The 16,808-nt window shown below is 43.5% G+C and overlaps 1 protein-coding gene across 1 annotated transcript in view; it reads right to left on the bottom strand.

Annotated features, from left to right (window-relative positions):
• The window catches only part of rhocb (ras homolog family member Cb), a 29,341-nt gene extending 26,926 nt beyond the window's left edge, over positions 1-2,415 (bottom strand). The window contains exon 1 of the mRNA XM_060845288.1: positions 2,283-2,415. The gene's annotated coding sequence lies outside the window, so the exon portion shown is untranslated. The remainder of the gene's footprint in view (positions 1-2,282) is intronic.
• Positions 2,416-16,808: the final 14,393 nt, after the last annotated feature.

The following is a 16,808-nucleotide window of genomic DNA, read 5'->3' as shown; positions in this document are numbered from 1 at the left end:
ATACTGTTCCTACCCCAAAGTCTACGTGTATTATTGCTCCAATACTAGCTTTAGTTAGCTGCTAAGGCCCTATCAAACTCCTGATCTTCTCTAAATAAAATAAAAGACCTTGATCAAGTTTAGTCACCCATGCTAGTATCTTTGCCAAAATGTTATCACTCCTGTGAAGCATCTAACAAAACCAGCAAGTGTTAGTGCTAAATACACAAGTTTCCTCCCAGAAGCCTTCGATTTAACCACAAAATGTGCCAAATGCTGGGCAGTAACTCATACGAGTGAGATGGGGAGGTGACATGTATGGGTGGTGGGAAAGAAAAAAAAAGCCAGTGCACCTGCCCCAAATGTCTCACTTGCTTTCTTAAACCAAGGTAACAGTGTCAAAGATCAGGAATTTCTAACTCAGTGCCTAGTCCACTTCATCAGATCAAAATCGAGCTGGCAAATCAGTGACTTACCTTGGACACATACTGTGCCCAAGCTCTAAGTTAGTATGGTTCATTCAAGCAGTCAGGGGGAGACCAATGCTCTAGCTTTCCAACAACCCATCTAGGAAAGGCTTCAGAGGCAGTTTAGCTGATTAATTCAGCAAGGATCCCAGAATGAACTTTGTTTTGCTGAAATCCCATTTTACAACTGAATCTCCTGGATAATTAATTTAAAGTTAATCACAACACCAGGTTATCTTCTAACAGGTTTATTTGGAACTGCTAGCTTTCAGAGCAATGCTTTTATCAGGTAGCTCTGAAGTTTTAATTTTTACTTCAACTTATTAAACAAGAATTGAACCAAATCAAACTGCATTATAATTAGAGCAGATTATTCAGGATAAATAATGCTCTAAATAGGTCATATTTATATCAATGCAGAAAAGGTACCCCAAAACACTACAGATACTATCAAAAGGACAACATAAAACACAAGCAAGAGGGTCCAAGAGTTTATCAATGGCTAGAGTAACATTTTAAAAGTTAGAAAATGTTGCAGGAAAGGTAAGAGGGGCAGGGGGTGAGAAATAGGACAAAAAGCTACAAGGATCTGAACAGCATTCAAGAATTAGAAAAATCAGGACATCTACTTTCCTTAGAGGGAACAAAAGGCAGATTTAAAGTATCAGAATTGGAAGCGACAGCTTAAGCAAGTGACAGGCAAAAACTCATTAAAAGCACTAGATTAAAAAAGGAACAGTGAGGCATTAAACTGGTACTTTCAACAAGAGATCAGCTTCCACCAACTGACCCAAATCTGAGACATTATTCCACTTTGCATACTGGCAGCTACCTATATCTTGCCAGTATTGGATGCTTGGGTAAGTCAAAACTCAGCAGTAACCCTCTCTGCAGTCACTAGACAATGACCAAAATTTCAGACTTTGAACTCAATTTGACAAACTAAGAGTTTAATGATAAATAGCAGAGGTTAATCACATTCACACAATAAGTAATGCATAATTCACCAAACCCTACCAAGAACTGCAAACAGCCTGAAAACCCCACTATTCCAAACATACAACCACCAACCCCACCCCCCCCAAACTTACTTCCAGCTTTCAATCCTTCCAAGATCTCAAAACCAATTCCCCCCCCCCCCCCAAATCACTACATTTTGCCTCCCATCTCACCTGAGTCAGCTTTCCAAACAACCTACATCATTCCCAGTCTCAGTCAGGACAATCCATGAACTTTCTCCAAATGCACTCAGCCAAGCAGCCCCCTTCCTCAACATGGCCCCCCCCCAAACCAAAACAAGCAGCCCCCTGAAAACCAGCCACCCCCTTTACCCTAACCCCCCCATAAAAAGCCCCCTCCCTGAAAAAAAACTAGACCCCCTCCCCTCAAACCAAGTTGCCCCCTTCCGCCTCCCATTCCCCCCCCCAGGGTTACTTATGAAGCAGTCCCCCTCCCCCTGAAACCCTGCAGCCCCCCCACACCCTGCAATCCCCCAGGCCCCCCCCTCCCCCAACACCGTGCAGCTCCCCCCTCCCCCACGGGGGAAGCTTCCCTTCAGCAGTTACCCCCCCCGCGCCTTCTCTTCACCCCCTTTCCCCGAGGCTCCTGCTGCCCGCCACCCGCCGCCTCCCGGCCCGAGGCCGTGCTGAAGGGAAGAGGCCCTGAGGAGAAGGCCCGAGGCCCGGCCTCTGGGTGTGGCGGGCTGGCGGGCGGTCAGGCCTCAGCGGGGCCCGGGGGCGGGGAGGGGTGAAGCCTCGGCGCGATCAGTCCCGCTACTTCCTTTTCCTTTTGGTTTAATTAACCCCCTCTCTCTCCTCTCTCCCCCCCGGCCCTCACCTCCCGCTGGTGGTGGTACTCGCTCCGCCGCTCCCCGGGTCTCTCAGTCGGTGCCGGTTGTTGAGGAGGAGCCGCCGCCTCAACTCACGATCGGGAGGGGGAGGGTGTAATGAGCAATTCCCCACACCCCTCCCCCACGTGACATCAGCACCACGTGACACCCTCCGCCGCCGCCACCACCGCGCCAGGAATCACGGGAGTCTCCATTCAAACTGACCAGCTCCCGCCTTAGTTCCTTAAAGTCACAGTCCACACACACACACACACACTCTCTCACACTCATACCACCACCCCCCAAACCCAGACAGACAGACACACACACACACACACACACACATATATATGTTTGTGGGGTGAATTTGTATTTGAAGAGTTACATTGTACTTTGCTCAAAAACTGTGTGAATTCATGTAAGACTCTGTTATCTCGCTTTTTAGATGAGAATCAGTCTAAACATGGCACAGACAGAGAACACAGGGGGCTAACACCTTCAGCATATTGTCTGGCTAACACCAATTGTTATGATTTGGAGACGCTGGTGTTGGACTGGGATGTACAGGAGAATGTGCAAACTCCACACAGAGAATTGCCTGAGGCGGGAATTGAACCCAGGTCTCTGGCACTGTGAGGCAGCAGTGCTAACCGCTGTGCCACCGTGCTGCCCACAAACCGACCAACTCCCACAGCTACCTAGATTACACCTCTTCCCACCCTGCCTCCTGTAAAAACGCAATCCCATATTCCCAATTCCTTCACCTTCGCCACATCTGCTCCCAGGAGGACCAATTCCACAACCAAACAACCCAAATGGCCTCTTTCTTGAAAGACCGCAACTTCCCCTCCGACATGGTCAACGATGCTATCCACTGCATCTCCTCCACTTCCCGCACTTCCACCCTTGAACCCCGTCCCTCCAATCGCCACCAGGACAGAACCCTACTGGTCCTCACCTTCCACCCCACCAACCTCCATATACATCGTATCATCCTCCATCATTTCCACCATCTCCAACAGACCCCACCACCAGGGATATATTTCCCTCCCCACCCCTATCAGCGTTCCGGAGACAACACTCCCTCCGCGACTCCCTCATCAGGTCCACACCCCACACCGACCCAACCTCCACTCCCGGCACCTTCACCTGCAACCGCAAGAAGTGCAAAACTTGCGTCCACACCTCCCCCCTCACCTCCCTCCAAGGCCCTAATGGATCCTTCCATATCCATTACAAATTCACCTGCACCTCCACACACATCATTTACTGTATCCGCTGTACCCGATGTGGCCTCTTCTATATTGGGGAGACAGGCCGCCTACATGTGGAACGTTTCAGGGAACGTGCTGACCTGCAGCTATTTGAAACTCTTTACCGGATTAAACATCAATCCTTTAACTATGTTATAACTACCTTATTTCTAAGTTATTTTGAGACACTTTAAGTGTTGCTACCATCTTTCTTTGTATCCAAGATTTGTACCTAGGTACTTGTAGCTAGGGTGGTTCTTTTAGAGGGGGCCATTGTAAAAACTTTCACTGTATTTCTGTATTGGAGTACTCATGACAATAAGGGATATTCTATTCTATTCTATTCCTCCGTCAGCTCATTCCATACACACACCAACCTCTGCTTGGAAAAGTTGACCTTTAGGTCCATTTTAAATCGCTCTCCTCTTACCTTAAACTGATGTCCTCTAGTTTTGGACTCCCCCATCCCGGGGAAAGCTTTTTGGATATTCATCCGATTCATGCCCCTTATGATTTTATAAACCTCTACAGGGTCACCCCTCAGCCTCCAATGGTCCAGGGGAAACAGCCCCAGCCTATTCAGCCTCTCCTTATAGCTCAAACCCTCCAACCCTGGCAACATCCTTGTAAATCTTTTCTGAACACTTTCAAGATTGGACATCCAAAAGAGATGATTAAGTGTAGATAGCTGATAACTGCAGTTAATTGTTATAATTTCTTTGCTAACTAGTAGTGCAAATATGATTACAGTTGGTTGTTCAATTGTGTATTATTATGAATACATATTTGTACAATGTTACGACACAGGGTAAACCCACCTGCTTAATTTAAAAGCAGCAGTCCAGAAAAAATTTATCCTGTGCAGTAATTTATAAAAATTCGAGTGGCCATGAACTATGTAAAGTAAAAATTAACAACTTTATTTCATAAAGTACGATAGAGAATAATTAACTAACTATTATTTACAATTTCTTTCTCTAACCTATCTTTTACCTCCCTTTCTATAATACTCATCCAATAAAACTCCCAATTAAGATTTACAAGGCAACATTTCTTATCACAAAACCAGGCAGCTGTAGGTTCTTGTCTTCGGATCTTCCTGTGTCTTCTTTTCTCCTTGTTCAAAATTTCTGCATCACAGGTTACTGATCGAAAAGGGATTTTTAAGAGAGAAATCTGGTGGACACATCCATTATGGTGAACAAGTATTGGTTCCCACTTTTAGTTCTCGGGAGGGACCTACACAATCAATTATAACCCACATGAAAGGTTCTTCAAATATGAGAATTGGAAACAAAGGTGCTAAATTTATTACTGCCTGTGACTTACCTATCATTTGGTACATATGACACATACGGCAAAAGTTAACCACATCCTTGTGCATCCCAGACATATCTTAGCCTGAGTCTTTCGTACCCTGACGTGACCTCCTACGGGTAACACCCCCTGTCTGTATGCTATCAGCAACGCAATCTGGTACACGATGCTGCCTGGCCTGCTGTGCTTTGACCAGCAACACATTTGCAGATGGTACACTTCTGCCTATTTCTCATGATTTGGAGATGCCGGTGTTGGACTGGGGTGTACAAAGTTAAAAATCACACAACACCAGGTTATAGTCGAACAGGTTTAATTGGAAGCACACTAGCTTTCTCCTCTGCACTAACCTGATGTGTTCTCCTTTTCCATCTGAGAGTTCTATCTTTCAGATAATTACCCTCCAGAATATATTCTCTACCTTCTTTTCAGAGTACGCACCCACATATATACCTTTTATCATCCTGTCTTACTGTTACAAGTCTCTTAACCTTTCAGGATTAAAACCTCTGTCTGACCCTCTGCCTGTTTAGGTTTTTCCTGCACCATTACGTCAACACGGGTATCCACTAACTGAACCTCAACTCCTTCAGCTTTCTCTTTACTTTTTGCTTCGTGCTCTGACTTATGATAGTGGGATCTGGTTACCACACAACCTGGGAAAATAACAGGATATTTCTGTTTTAACTCCTCAGCTTCTTGGTTTTCCTTGGGCTTTTCCACAGCAAGGAATGTCACTCCCACCTTGGATCCTGCCAAATCATTCCCAAGAGCAAACTGAATTCCTGGAACTGACACTCTGTCAATCACCTCCCAACGTAACTTCCCCAGCCTTAAGTTGCCCTGACATAAGGAGAATGCTAAATTTCTGTTAATCTATCCCACAAATTACCACACTCTCGGGTAGCAGATCAAAAAGAGTGCATTTTCGCTCATCCCTTACTATCAGAGACTGGTTAGATTCTGTATCTCTTAAAATTGTAACGTCTTGTCCTTCTCCCCCTGTTCTTCCTGAGTAAACTTTACCCACAGTGGCTAATTCTTTGTAACGATCAGGTACTAACTCCATACCCAGCCCCTAGCCCAGGCTGTGCACTCTCCTGCAGCTCATCGGCTCTTCTTGGGGTTTTCTTTACTACCTTCACTATTGCCACTGCTTACCTTCTTTTACCACACCTTTTCCCACAGTGCCTTTCATGAAGGATCAGCACTGTGACTTTATGTGTCCCACTTTACCACAGTGGAAACACCTGAAGCCTTTCACCTCCTGTCCACCCTCTTGGGCTTCTTTTTTATCCTGTGGTAAATTCTTACCGGTGCTCCCTACTCTTGGTTTCATAGTGTAGGATCTCCCTTTCACCCAATTTCTATCCCTCACAGGATGAAATTCTGGCCGGAAGCTTGTCTTATGCACCAACATGTACTCATCTGCTAACTCTGCTGCCCTTCTCACTTTCTGAACTTTCTGTTCCTCCGCGCAAATTCTTACCATCTCTGTAAGTGGGGTTTTAAACTCCTTCAGCAGAATAATCGCTCTTAGAGCCTCAAAGGCCTTATCTATTTTCAAAGCATGCACCCATTGATCAAAATGACTGTGGTTAATTCTCTTGAACTCAACATATGTCTGACCTGGTTCCTTCTTTGTGTTTCTGAACTGCTGCCTATCTGCTTCTGGTACCAATACATAAGCATTTAAAACAGCCTGTTTAACCTCTTCATAATCTCTTGACACCTCATCTGACATCGTGGCAGATATCTCATTAGCTCTGCCTACCAGTTTAGTCTGAACTAGCATTACCCATAAATCCTCAGACCACTCCATCTGCCTAGCCAATTTTTCACATGAAATAAAGAAGGCTTCACAATGTTTCTCATCAAAATGTGGCAGAGTTTTGACATATTTATATATATCACCACCTTCCCTTTTAATCTCCATCCTGTTAACTTGACTTTTACTGACTAAGTCACAACTTCTCAAGTTCAAAATCTCTCTCTCTTTCTCTCTCCTTTTCTTCTCTCTCTCTCTCTCTTTGCTCAGCCAAGAACCTTCTCTCTCTCTTTTTCTCACTCCCTCTTTTTGTATATCTTCTAACTCCATTTTCCTCAACTGTAATTTGAGTTTTTCTACCTCTATTGCACTTGTCTGTTTCTCTGACACACCTAAGTGTTTGAGAAATTCCCTCACAATTTCAGCTTTACTTTTGTCCTTGGTTAAAGCCAAATCTAACTTCTTTGCTAATTCTAAACGTATGGCCTTTTTCTTTCCTCCTCAGCTTTCTTGGAAAATTTGAGAATCATCTTCAAATCAAAGAACCTCCTTAGCAATTTTAAGAGCCATTTCTCTCACTTATAATTTAATCAGCCCCAAGTCACCAAAATTAAACAAATTATCTCACCTACGTTTTATTTAAAGATCTAGGACACCTAACCTGAAAGTTTTGGGATTTTTTGTACCCCTAAATCTGTCTAAACCAGTTCAAATCCCAGACAAGCTTCCAAACTGTTATGACACGGGGTAAACCCTCCTGCTTAATTTAAAACCAGCAACACAGAAAAGGTTTATCTTCTGCAGTAATCTGTAAAGGTTCAAGAGGCCAAGAACTACGTAAAGTAAAAATTAACAACTTTATTTCTTAAAGTATAACAGACAATAATTAACTAACTGTTTATAATTTCTTTCTCTAACATATCTGTTACCTTCCCTTCTATAATACTAGTCCAATAAAACTCCCAATGAGGATTTACAAAACAATGTTTCTTGTCTCAAAACCAGACAGCTGTAGGTTCTTGTCTTCGGATCTTCTTGTGTCTTCTTTTCTCCTTGTTAGGAATTACTGTGTTACAGGTTACTGATCAAAAATGGACTTTTAAAAGTGATTTTTTTTTTCAAGCTAGTGTTGTGGGGAAAATCATCAGCCTGGGAGTCAGAGTCAGGGTTCAATGACAAAGTTTATTGTACAAGGCAATACCGGAGCTCCGGAGAGAGAGACACCAACAGCACAGTGGCCAGCTGCGAGTCTTCTCTCAACCCGGAGCACATGTCAAGATACGTTTATACATTCTGTAATGTAATAGATCAGTGATGAGGTTATTGTCTCTGTAACATCGTTTATTTATTGTAAGCATTGCAGAATCGTTGACATTTTCAGTGCAGTCATTGTCAGTTCCAGTGCAGCCTTTGTTAATTTCACTGTGTTCGTTGTCAGTTTCAGTGCAGACATTGTCAGTTTCATTGTCTGCACAGAACTCCATTACTGGGTGCTAATCGTTTTTCGTGAGAAGGACAATTACTGCTGCCCTGGCTATTAACATTTCATATTGAGTCCGTATCAAACTGGTAGCATTTCTATCAAAGGTGTTGGCTGGACCCAGACAATTCAGTGGGCAATATATGCTATCATGTGTATTCTCTCTCCCAACTGCCTTAAGCTAATCAACTGGGTTATGAGTGCATTGTGCTGGCATCCTGGTTGTCTCAGGCAGTGTCTGTGTTTGCTCTGCTGTCTCTCTCCATGTTGTGGTCTGGCAGCCACCTTTTGTGTCAAGTAGCCAATTTATGGCTCAGCGGCCATCTTTTGTGTCCTTGTGCCTAGTGTCACCCTGATCTGTGCCATCTCCCACTTCAATAGGACTTGGCAGTTCTCCTCTCAATTATCCAATTTTCCCTACTCTTATACCCTCAAAACATCAGATTGTGTCATTGACTATTAAGATTTTCAATGTATTCAATTCAAACTGGATTGGAGTTTGGTATTTTTCTCGGGGCATAATTTAAACTGATTGGCCTAATTCAAATCTGTTTTGTTGTTCCCAGGCAACCAAATTGCCTAATCAAGTTGTTTGACCAAATTAACATTATATTTCTTTTAGAACACCTGGTTCCATCAGGTAGTCCTGTTGCTTTTAACTCTCTTAAAAGGTACAGAATATCCACATCTTCATAACAATAATGTAAAAGTTCATTGTTAATTTTAGTCACAGGTAGATAGGATAGTGGTCAGAGTATTTAGTACTGGAGTTGGGAGGTCATGTTGCGGCTGTACAGGACATTGTTTAGGCCACTGTTGGAAAATTGCATGCAATTCTGTTGAGGCTGAGGGGTGACCTTATAGAGGTTTACAAAATCATGAGGGACATGGATAAGGTAAATAGATAAAGTCTTTTCCCTGGGGTGGGGGAGTCCAGGACTCAAAGGCATAGGTTTAGGGTGAGAGGAGAAAGATATAAAAGAGACCTAAGGGGCAACTTTTTACACACAGGGTGGTACATGTATAGAATGAGCTGCCAGAGGAAGTGGTGGAGGCTGGTACAATTACAGCATTTAAAAGGCATCTGGATGCGTATATGAATAGGAAGGGTTTGGAGGGATATGGGCCAGGTGCTGGCAGGTGGGACTAGATTGGGTTGGGATATCTGGTCAGCATGGACAGGCTAGACCGGAGGGTCTGTTTCCATACTGTACATCTCTATGACTCTATGAATCTATGACTCATCTCAGTTCTAAAGGGCCGTCCCTTCACTCTGAGGTAAATAAATCAAACTGAGAGTTCTATTCTCTGAAAAAATATACCTTGCTGATATGATTTGGAAAAGACCATGGCATAACAATTTAAGTATGAATTTACATAAACTGCAGTACAATTAAAATTCTTTCAGCACATTATGCAGCATTCTGAAGAGTCTCATTACTCTTTGTTTCGTGTAATGTGTCTAATTTCTTCCACAAACTAAAGTGACAGCTTTTACAATAGAGATAGAAGTCACTTGATTATGGTAAGCCATTTTGTAAAAATTGTTTTCTGCAAGCATCCCCATTTTCATTAAAAACAAAGCTTGTGTTATCATTTGAAAGTACAAGTTATCCAAGTTATACATGGATGATCACACACTGATGACAAATTCAGCAAGAACTTTGTTAGAGAGTTCACAGTTCCAACAGCTTTCACATCTATTAGTTACTGCACCTCTTAACTTCTGGAGAAGTCCTCTCACTGTTAGTACATGACTTAGGTAACAAAAATAGAAATTGCTGGAAAAGCTCAGCAGGTCTGGCAGCACCTGTGGAAAGAAACCAGAGTTAATGTTTCAGGCCGGGTGACCCTTCCCCAGAACATGACCTATGTACCTGACTTCAAGTGTCTTCCTGAAGAAGGGCTCATGCCCGAAACACCGACTCTCCTGCTCCTTGGATGCTGCCTGACCTGCTGCGCTTTTCCAGCAACAAATTTTCAGTTCATGTATCTTCAACTGTATCTTCTTGTTCTGCTTTTTGTTTCTTATCATGCTTTTTCTTCTGCTGTTCTGTGATGACTGCCTCTTCTGCTTTTTCTTGCTTATCATCAGCTTCCAGCTCCTCAGAGCATAGTTTCTTGGCCTTCTTAATGCATTTTTCTGTTTTTCAAAAATTCCTTCAGTTGGATGTGCCACCAGTGTTTCTATCACGTGGTCTTGAGGACAGCCGAAACATTCTGAGGCAGGTGCTGATTTGGTCTTTCACTCCCAGCTACTTTGAGCCAGGAAGGTATCTTGTTGAAATATTCTTTTAGGATCTAACCAGCTGTCAATAGCTGAGTAGCCTGCAAATCACTTCTGGCATAGTTAAAAATCACACAACACCAACAAACATCCAAGTTATAGTGCAACAAATTTATTTGGAAGCACTAGCTTTCGGAACCCCACTCCTTCATCAGGTGGCACCTCCCAAGCACCTCTGGCATATGTAATCTAAACTTTAGACTCATTTCAGCTGAACTGATTGATTTTTGCTTAACATCATTGACATCCCAGAAGCAGAAATTAACCAGGAAATTAAACAGAGGGAGGAGCTAATCACGAGAGAATTAGTCCTCAGCAAATTGTTGGAACTGCAGACTAACAAGTGCAAGATCTGATGGGGATTGATGCATTGGTTTCAATTTTTCATAACTCCCCTGGGGCAGCAGTCCATTAGGTTGCAAGAGAGTGAATGTAACTCCTTTATTCAAAAAAAAGGCAGATAAGAAGCAAGAAACCAAAGGGCAGTTATCTTAGCATCTGTCACAGGGGAAATGCTAAAAGCTAAAGAAGTTATAGCTTTGACATTCTAGCTAATGCCCTGCTCCACTCATAATTGATATTTATCCTATCTATCTTTTCTATTTATTTTCATATGTAATACATTTAAAAGTGGACATTGAGAATACTGAGCCAGATAAATAAAAATTGGCACTAAAGAGATCAGAGCTGGAGTTCCAACAAGAAAAAAGGAAAGAGATTTTGGAAAGCTGAGTTTTTAAAGTTTCTGTATTTTTGATTGTGCACTCAAATGTGCTGCAGCAAAAAATTGAGGAAGGGATTGCTGCATTTTCAAAGAGTCAATTAGTGAAACTCACCGTAAGTTGTGTTTACACTGCTTTTTGCTGGTTGTTTCCAGGGATGTATTTAGGAGAAAGTGAGGATTGCAGATGCTGGCGAGTCAGAGTCGAAAAGGGTGGTACTAGAAAAACGCAGCAGGTCAGGCAGCATCTGAGGAGCAGGAGAGTCGATGTTTCGGGCTTAAGTCCTTCATCAGGAATGTTCTTGATGAAGGGCTTATGCCTGAAACATCGACTCTCCTGCTCCTCAGATGCTGCCTGACCGGCTATGTTTTTCTAATACCACCCTTTTCGACCAGGAATATATACAAAGTGAGATTTGGTTGGCACGAGGTTTGGTGGTTGATTTGTGGAGTTGTGACCAGATGTGATTGCCAAAGGCCAGCAGCTTGGCAACAATTATATGATTGGCTCCTGGGTAACTGAACTTGTGGGTGTGAGCAATACGGGCAGAAGTCTTTTCTAAAGGGCAATTGGTGTGTCTTTTTCTCCATTAAAATAGCTACAACCTGATCAAAGCCAGCTTATTTTCCCTCATCAGTTGCTGTAAGCTCTAGCCTTTAAGCTGTCACTAAGAGACTTTGTAGTCTGTGTACCGATCACCCTGTGCCATCTGTGAAGAGTGGAAAGAATCCAAGGAAGAGAGATTGAGGAACAGAAAATCCTGGCAAATAAAAGAACCATCAGAGAGCATGGTGACAAGTGACTGAGAAGGATTCTGAGAGAGATTTTCCTTCTAATTGGCAATATCTAAAAGAAAGTCATACTCGAGCTTCAGTGACTGCTTTGGAGAAGGGCTGTGAGGTCAAAGTGCTGCTGTTGAGGTCAAAGTGTAGGATTTATTGAGTATCGGGCTTTGCTGAGGAGGGAGAGCAGCAAGAAGGTAAGGCCTTTTCTCTTAATCCACTAATTACTAGTGGGGTAGGTGTCATGGTATCCCCTCCCTGTGAGATATGGGAGATCAGGGAGAAGTCAAATGGCCCTGGCAACTCTGATGGCAGGAAGTGTGTCCACCTGCAGCTCTTCTCAGGCTGTGTGGATTGCTTAGAGTGGCAAATGTGCTCACTGAGGAGCATGTAGGAGGCAGAAAGCTTTATGGAAAAGCCTCTCAGAGATGTGGTCACACCAGAGATTTAGCCAAATAGATGGGGGACCACCAGGAGGAACAGGCAGGCAGTGCAGGAGTCCCCTGTGGCCAGTCCCCTTTCAAGCAGCTATATACTGTGTTGGATACTGTTCAGGGAGAGATAGCCCCTCAGGGGAAAGCATCAGTAGCAGCACTCAGATCAGTGGCGCCACAACTGGCTCTGTTATACAGCAGGGAGGGTTGAAGTGTAGGCGGGCAGTAATGATAAGGGACTTTATAGTCAGGGGCACAGATAGATGTTTCTGAAGTCACAGGATGGTGTGTTGCCTCTCTGGTGCCAGGGTGAAGGATGTCTGTGAGCAGGAACAGGATATTCTGAAGAGGGAGGGTGAGCAGCCAGAGGTCATGGTCCATACTGGAACTAACGACATTGGCAAAGAAGAGAGATGAACTCTTGCAAGGGAAATTTAGGGAGTTAGGTACCACCCTGTTTTAATCTCAAGATTACCTCTGTTGCCAGATGCTAGTGAGGCCAGAAAGAGGAAAATAGTATAACTGACTACGTGGGTGAAGAGTTAGTGTTGGAGGCAGGGCTCGGTATGTGGATCACTGCGGTGTCTTCTGGGGCAGGAGGGATTTGTACAAGAAGGACAGGTTGCACCTAAACTGGAGGAGCACCAATATCCTGGCAGGGAGATTTACTAGGAACACTCAGTAGGAGTTAAACGAGTGAGGCGGGTGTGGAGGTAGGAACTAGAGCATAGGCCAGCATGTGGATTGTTTGAGGAGAAGTTAAATCTAATAGGACAAACAGGCAGGGCCACATTAATGAACACAGAATCAGAGCTAGAACCATAGATTTCCTACAGTGGAAAAAGGGGCCATTTGACCCATTGAGTGTGCATTGACCCTCAAAAAACATTACAGTAGATTAGTCCCCAGCACCTGATGGGATCTAGCTCAGGATACTGAAGGAGGCAAGGGAGGAGATTGCTGAGGCCTTGATAGAGAACTTTGCTACAAATGAGGTCTCAGAAAACTGAAGAATAGTCAATGTTGTTCCTTCGTTTAAGAAGGGCAACAGGGATAATGCAGAAAGTTATAGGCAAGGTAAGCCTTGTATCAGTTTGAGGAATTATTGGAGAGGGTTTACTCGCATTTAAAGTCATACAGCACTGAAACAGACACTTCAGTCCAACGTGTTCTCACTGACCATTTGGAAAAGAAAGGACTTGTTAGGGGTAGTCAGCATAGCTTTGTACAAGACAGATCTTGTTATACAAATTTTATTAGGCTTTTTTAAGGAAATTATGAAAATGATTGAGGATACAGTAGTGTACGTAGACTAGGGCTTATGCCCGAAACGTCGAATTTCCTGTTCCTTGGATGCTGCCTAACCTGCTGTGCTTTTCCAGCAACACATTTTCAGCTCTGATCTCCAGCATCTGCAGACCTCACTTTCTCTACGTAGACTACATGGACTGTATTTGACAAGGTCCCTCCTGGTAGGCGGGTCCAGAAGATTAAATCACATGGGATCCATGGTGAGTAGGTATGTTGGATACAAAATCCACTTGGTCACAGAAGACAGGGTAAGTTGTGGAGGGATGAGCCCTGATTCCTGATGAAGGGCTTTTGCTCGAAATGTTGATTTTGCTGCTCCTTGAATGCTACCTGACCCGCTGTGCTTTTCCAGCACCACACTCTTGACATTAAAAGTTGGCAAGTCATGCTGCAGCTGCATAAAACTTCAGTTCGGCCACATTTGGACTATTATGTGCAGATCTGGTCACCACATTATAGGAAGGATGTGGAGCCTTTGGAGAGGGGAGCAGAAGGAAACTTACCAGGATGTTTCCTGGATTGGACTGTCTTAGCTATAAGGAGAGGTTGGACAATCTTGTATAGTTTTCACTAGGGCATCTGAGGATGAAGGAATAGCTGATGGAAGTATATAAGTTTACGAGCTGCATGAAAAAAGTGGATCGATTAGATTAGATTACTTACAGTGTGGAAACAGGCCCTTCGGCCCAACAAGTCCACACCAACCTTCCTAAGCGCAACCCACCCAGACCCATTCCCCTATATTTACTCCTTCTCCTAACACTACAGGCAATTTAACATGGCCAATTCATCTTTGGACTGTGGGAGGAAACCGGAGCACCCGGAGGAAACCCACACAGACATGGAGAGAATGTGCAAACCCCACACAGACAGTTGCCTGAGGCGGGAATTGAACCCGGGTCTCTGGTGCTGTGAGGCAGCAGTGCTAACCACTGAGCCGTCCCTAGTCAGAGTCTTTTTCCCAGAATTTTAACCAGTGAAGTTACACATTGATAAAGACAGAGATGGGGAGGAATTTCTTCTTTCAGATGGTAGTGAAACTGTGGTATTCTTTATCGTGGAATTCTATAATTTCCTGGATTATTCCTGTTGGCCTTCTTAAACAAAAGAACAACGTTGGCTATTCTCTAACCTTCTGGGACCCCATCTGTGGCTAAAGAGGACACAAAGATCTCTGTTAAGGCCCCAGCAAACTCTTCCCTTGCCTCTTTCAGTGTCCTGAGGTTGGGTTATGAAGTATATTCAAGGCTGAGATAGACAGATTTTTCATTACTAAGCGAGCCAAGGGTTATGGGAAAAATATAGGAAAGTGGGGTTGAAGGCTATCAGAGCTGAGTGGAGCAGACTTGATGGGCTGAATGGCCTACTTCTGGTTCTACATCTTGTGGTCTTTGTTCCCTTTTGTTATAGTTTCTACCCAAGATATTTCTGCAGAACTACCTTGTTTATGAATGAATGTCTGTCTGTGTCTCTGTCTATGTGTGTGTTTGTCTGTTTCTGTGTGTTTTTGTGTGTGTGTGTGTCTGTCTGTCTGTGTGAGTGTTTGGATGTTAAGAGGTATAGTTTAAGTTTGTCTCTTGGTAATTATTGAGACTTATTAAAAATACTTTTGTTAATAATAAATACATTTTTAATTTCTTGTTTACTGATGAAATCTGATCTTAGTTTCTTTCATCTTAGATAACAAACACGTATGGTGACTCCTGGAATGGGCTTGGTTTCTAGGGCTCTCTCCCTGTCACACACACTTCTATTGAGAGGGAATGAAACCAGTCAGGTATGAAGAAACTTGCATCTCTTATTTTTAAATTACAGCTGTTTGATATATTTCACATATTGTAGATGAAAGACTCAATTGCAGTTATCCAGTTTTGAGAAAAACAAACTAGTCCAGGCACAGGAATGCATAAATGAGCTGTATTTCAGGCAACTGCTTTGGTTTAGCCCAAGAGATTAATTTATAACAGAACACAGTCTTTCTCTTGTTTTGCTCAGTAAGGACAAAGCAAACACTGACAACAAAATTTGGAGAAACTCCTTAACAGCAAGAATTTAAAGATATCTGCAATATTCATATTATTGCAATTCCAGGACACCACTGACTAACTACGGTCTCAGATTAACAACTTGCAGTGCTGGGGTCACCCTGAGGACTCCAAATTCCATATTCCTTCATCTTCTTTTTTATATACAGGGAGAACTAGCCATTAGGATACAACATTGGTTCAAAGGTAGGGGACAGAGGCTAGTGGTGGAGGTTTGCTTTTCCAACTGGAAGCTTGTGACCAGCAGTATACTGCAAAGATCACTGCATGTTGTCATTGATATAAATGATTTGGAAGAGAATATAGGAGGTATGGTTGGTAAGTTTGCAGGTGACACCAAAATTGGAGATGTAGAGGACAGCGAAGAAGGTGACCACAGAGTACAACAGGATCTCGATCAGATGGTTCCAATAGGCTGAGGAGTGGCAGATGGAGTTTAATGAAGATAAATGTAAGCTGCTGCATTTAGATAGGTTGAAGTTGGGTAGGACTTATACCCTTAATAGTAAGGTCCTGGGAGTGTTGCCAAACCTTGGAGTGAAAGTGAAGTTGCAGGTAGATAGGATAGTGAAGAAGGTGTTTGGTATGCTTTCCTTTATTGGTCAGTGCATTGAGTATTGGAGTTGGGAGGTCATATTGGGGCTGCACAGGACATTGGTTAGGCCACTTTTGGAACATTGCATTCAATTCTGGTCCACCTTATTCAATTCTCTGATTTCACCCTCGAGCGACTGTCCATGTGGGGTTTGCATGTTCTCCCCGTGTCTGCGTGGGTTTCCTCTGGGTGCTCTGGGTTTCTCCACAGTCCAAAGTTGTGCGGGTCAGGTGAATTGACCACGCTAAGTTGCCCATAGTATTCAGGGATGTGTAGGTTAGATGCATTACTCAGGTTAAATGTAAAATAATTGGGTAGGGGAAACGGATTTGTGTGGGATACTCTTCAGAGGGTTGGTGTGGACTTATTGGGGCGAAGGGCCTGTTTCCACACTGTCTGGATTCTATGATTCTGTGGGGATTCTAGAGGGCATAGGTTTAAGGTGAGAGGGCAAGAATAAGGCAGGGCATGTGACTGAGGTGTCAGTGGGGGAGCACGTTGGGGCCAGCGACCGTAATTCTATTTGTTTTAAAATAGTGA

The sequence above is a fragment of the Hemiscyllium ocellatum genome, chromosome 26 (genome assembly GCF_020745735.1).
Source record: "Hemiscyllium ocellatum isolate sHemOce1 chromosome 26, sHemOce1.pat.X.cur, whole genome shotgun sequence".
NCBI classification, from domain to species: domain Eukaryota; kingdom Metazoa; phylum Chordata; class Chondrichthyes; order Orectolobiformes; family Hemiscylliidae; genus Hemiscyllium; species Hemiscyllium ocellatum.
The sequence above is the reverse complement of the archived record's forward strand: the minus strand, read 5'-3'. Positions and strand labels throughout refer to the sequence as shown.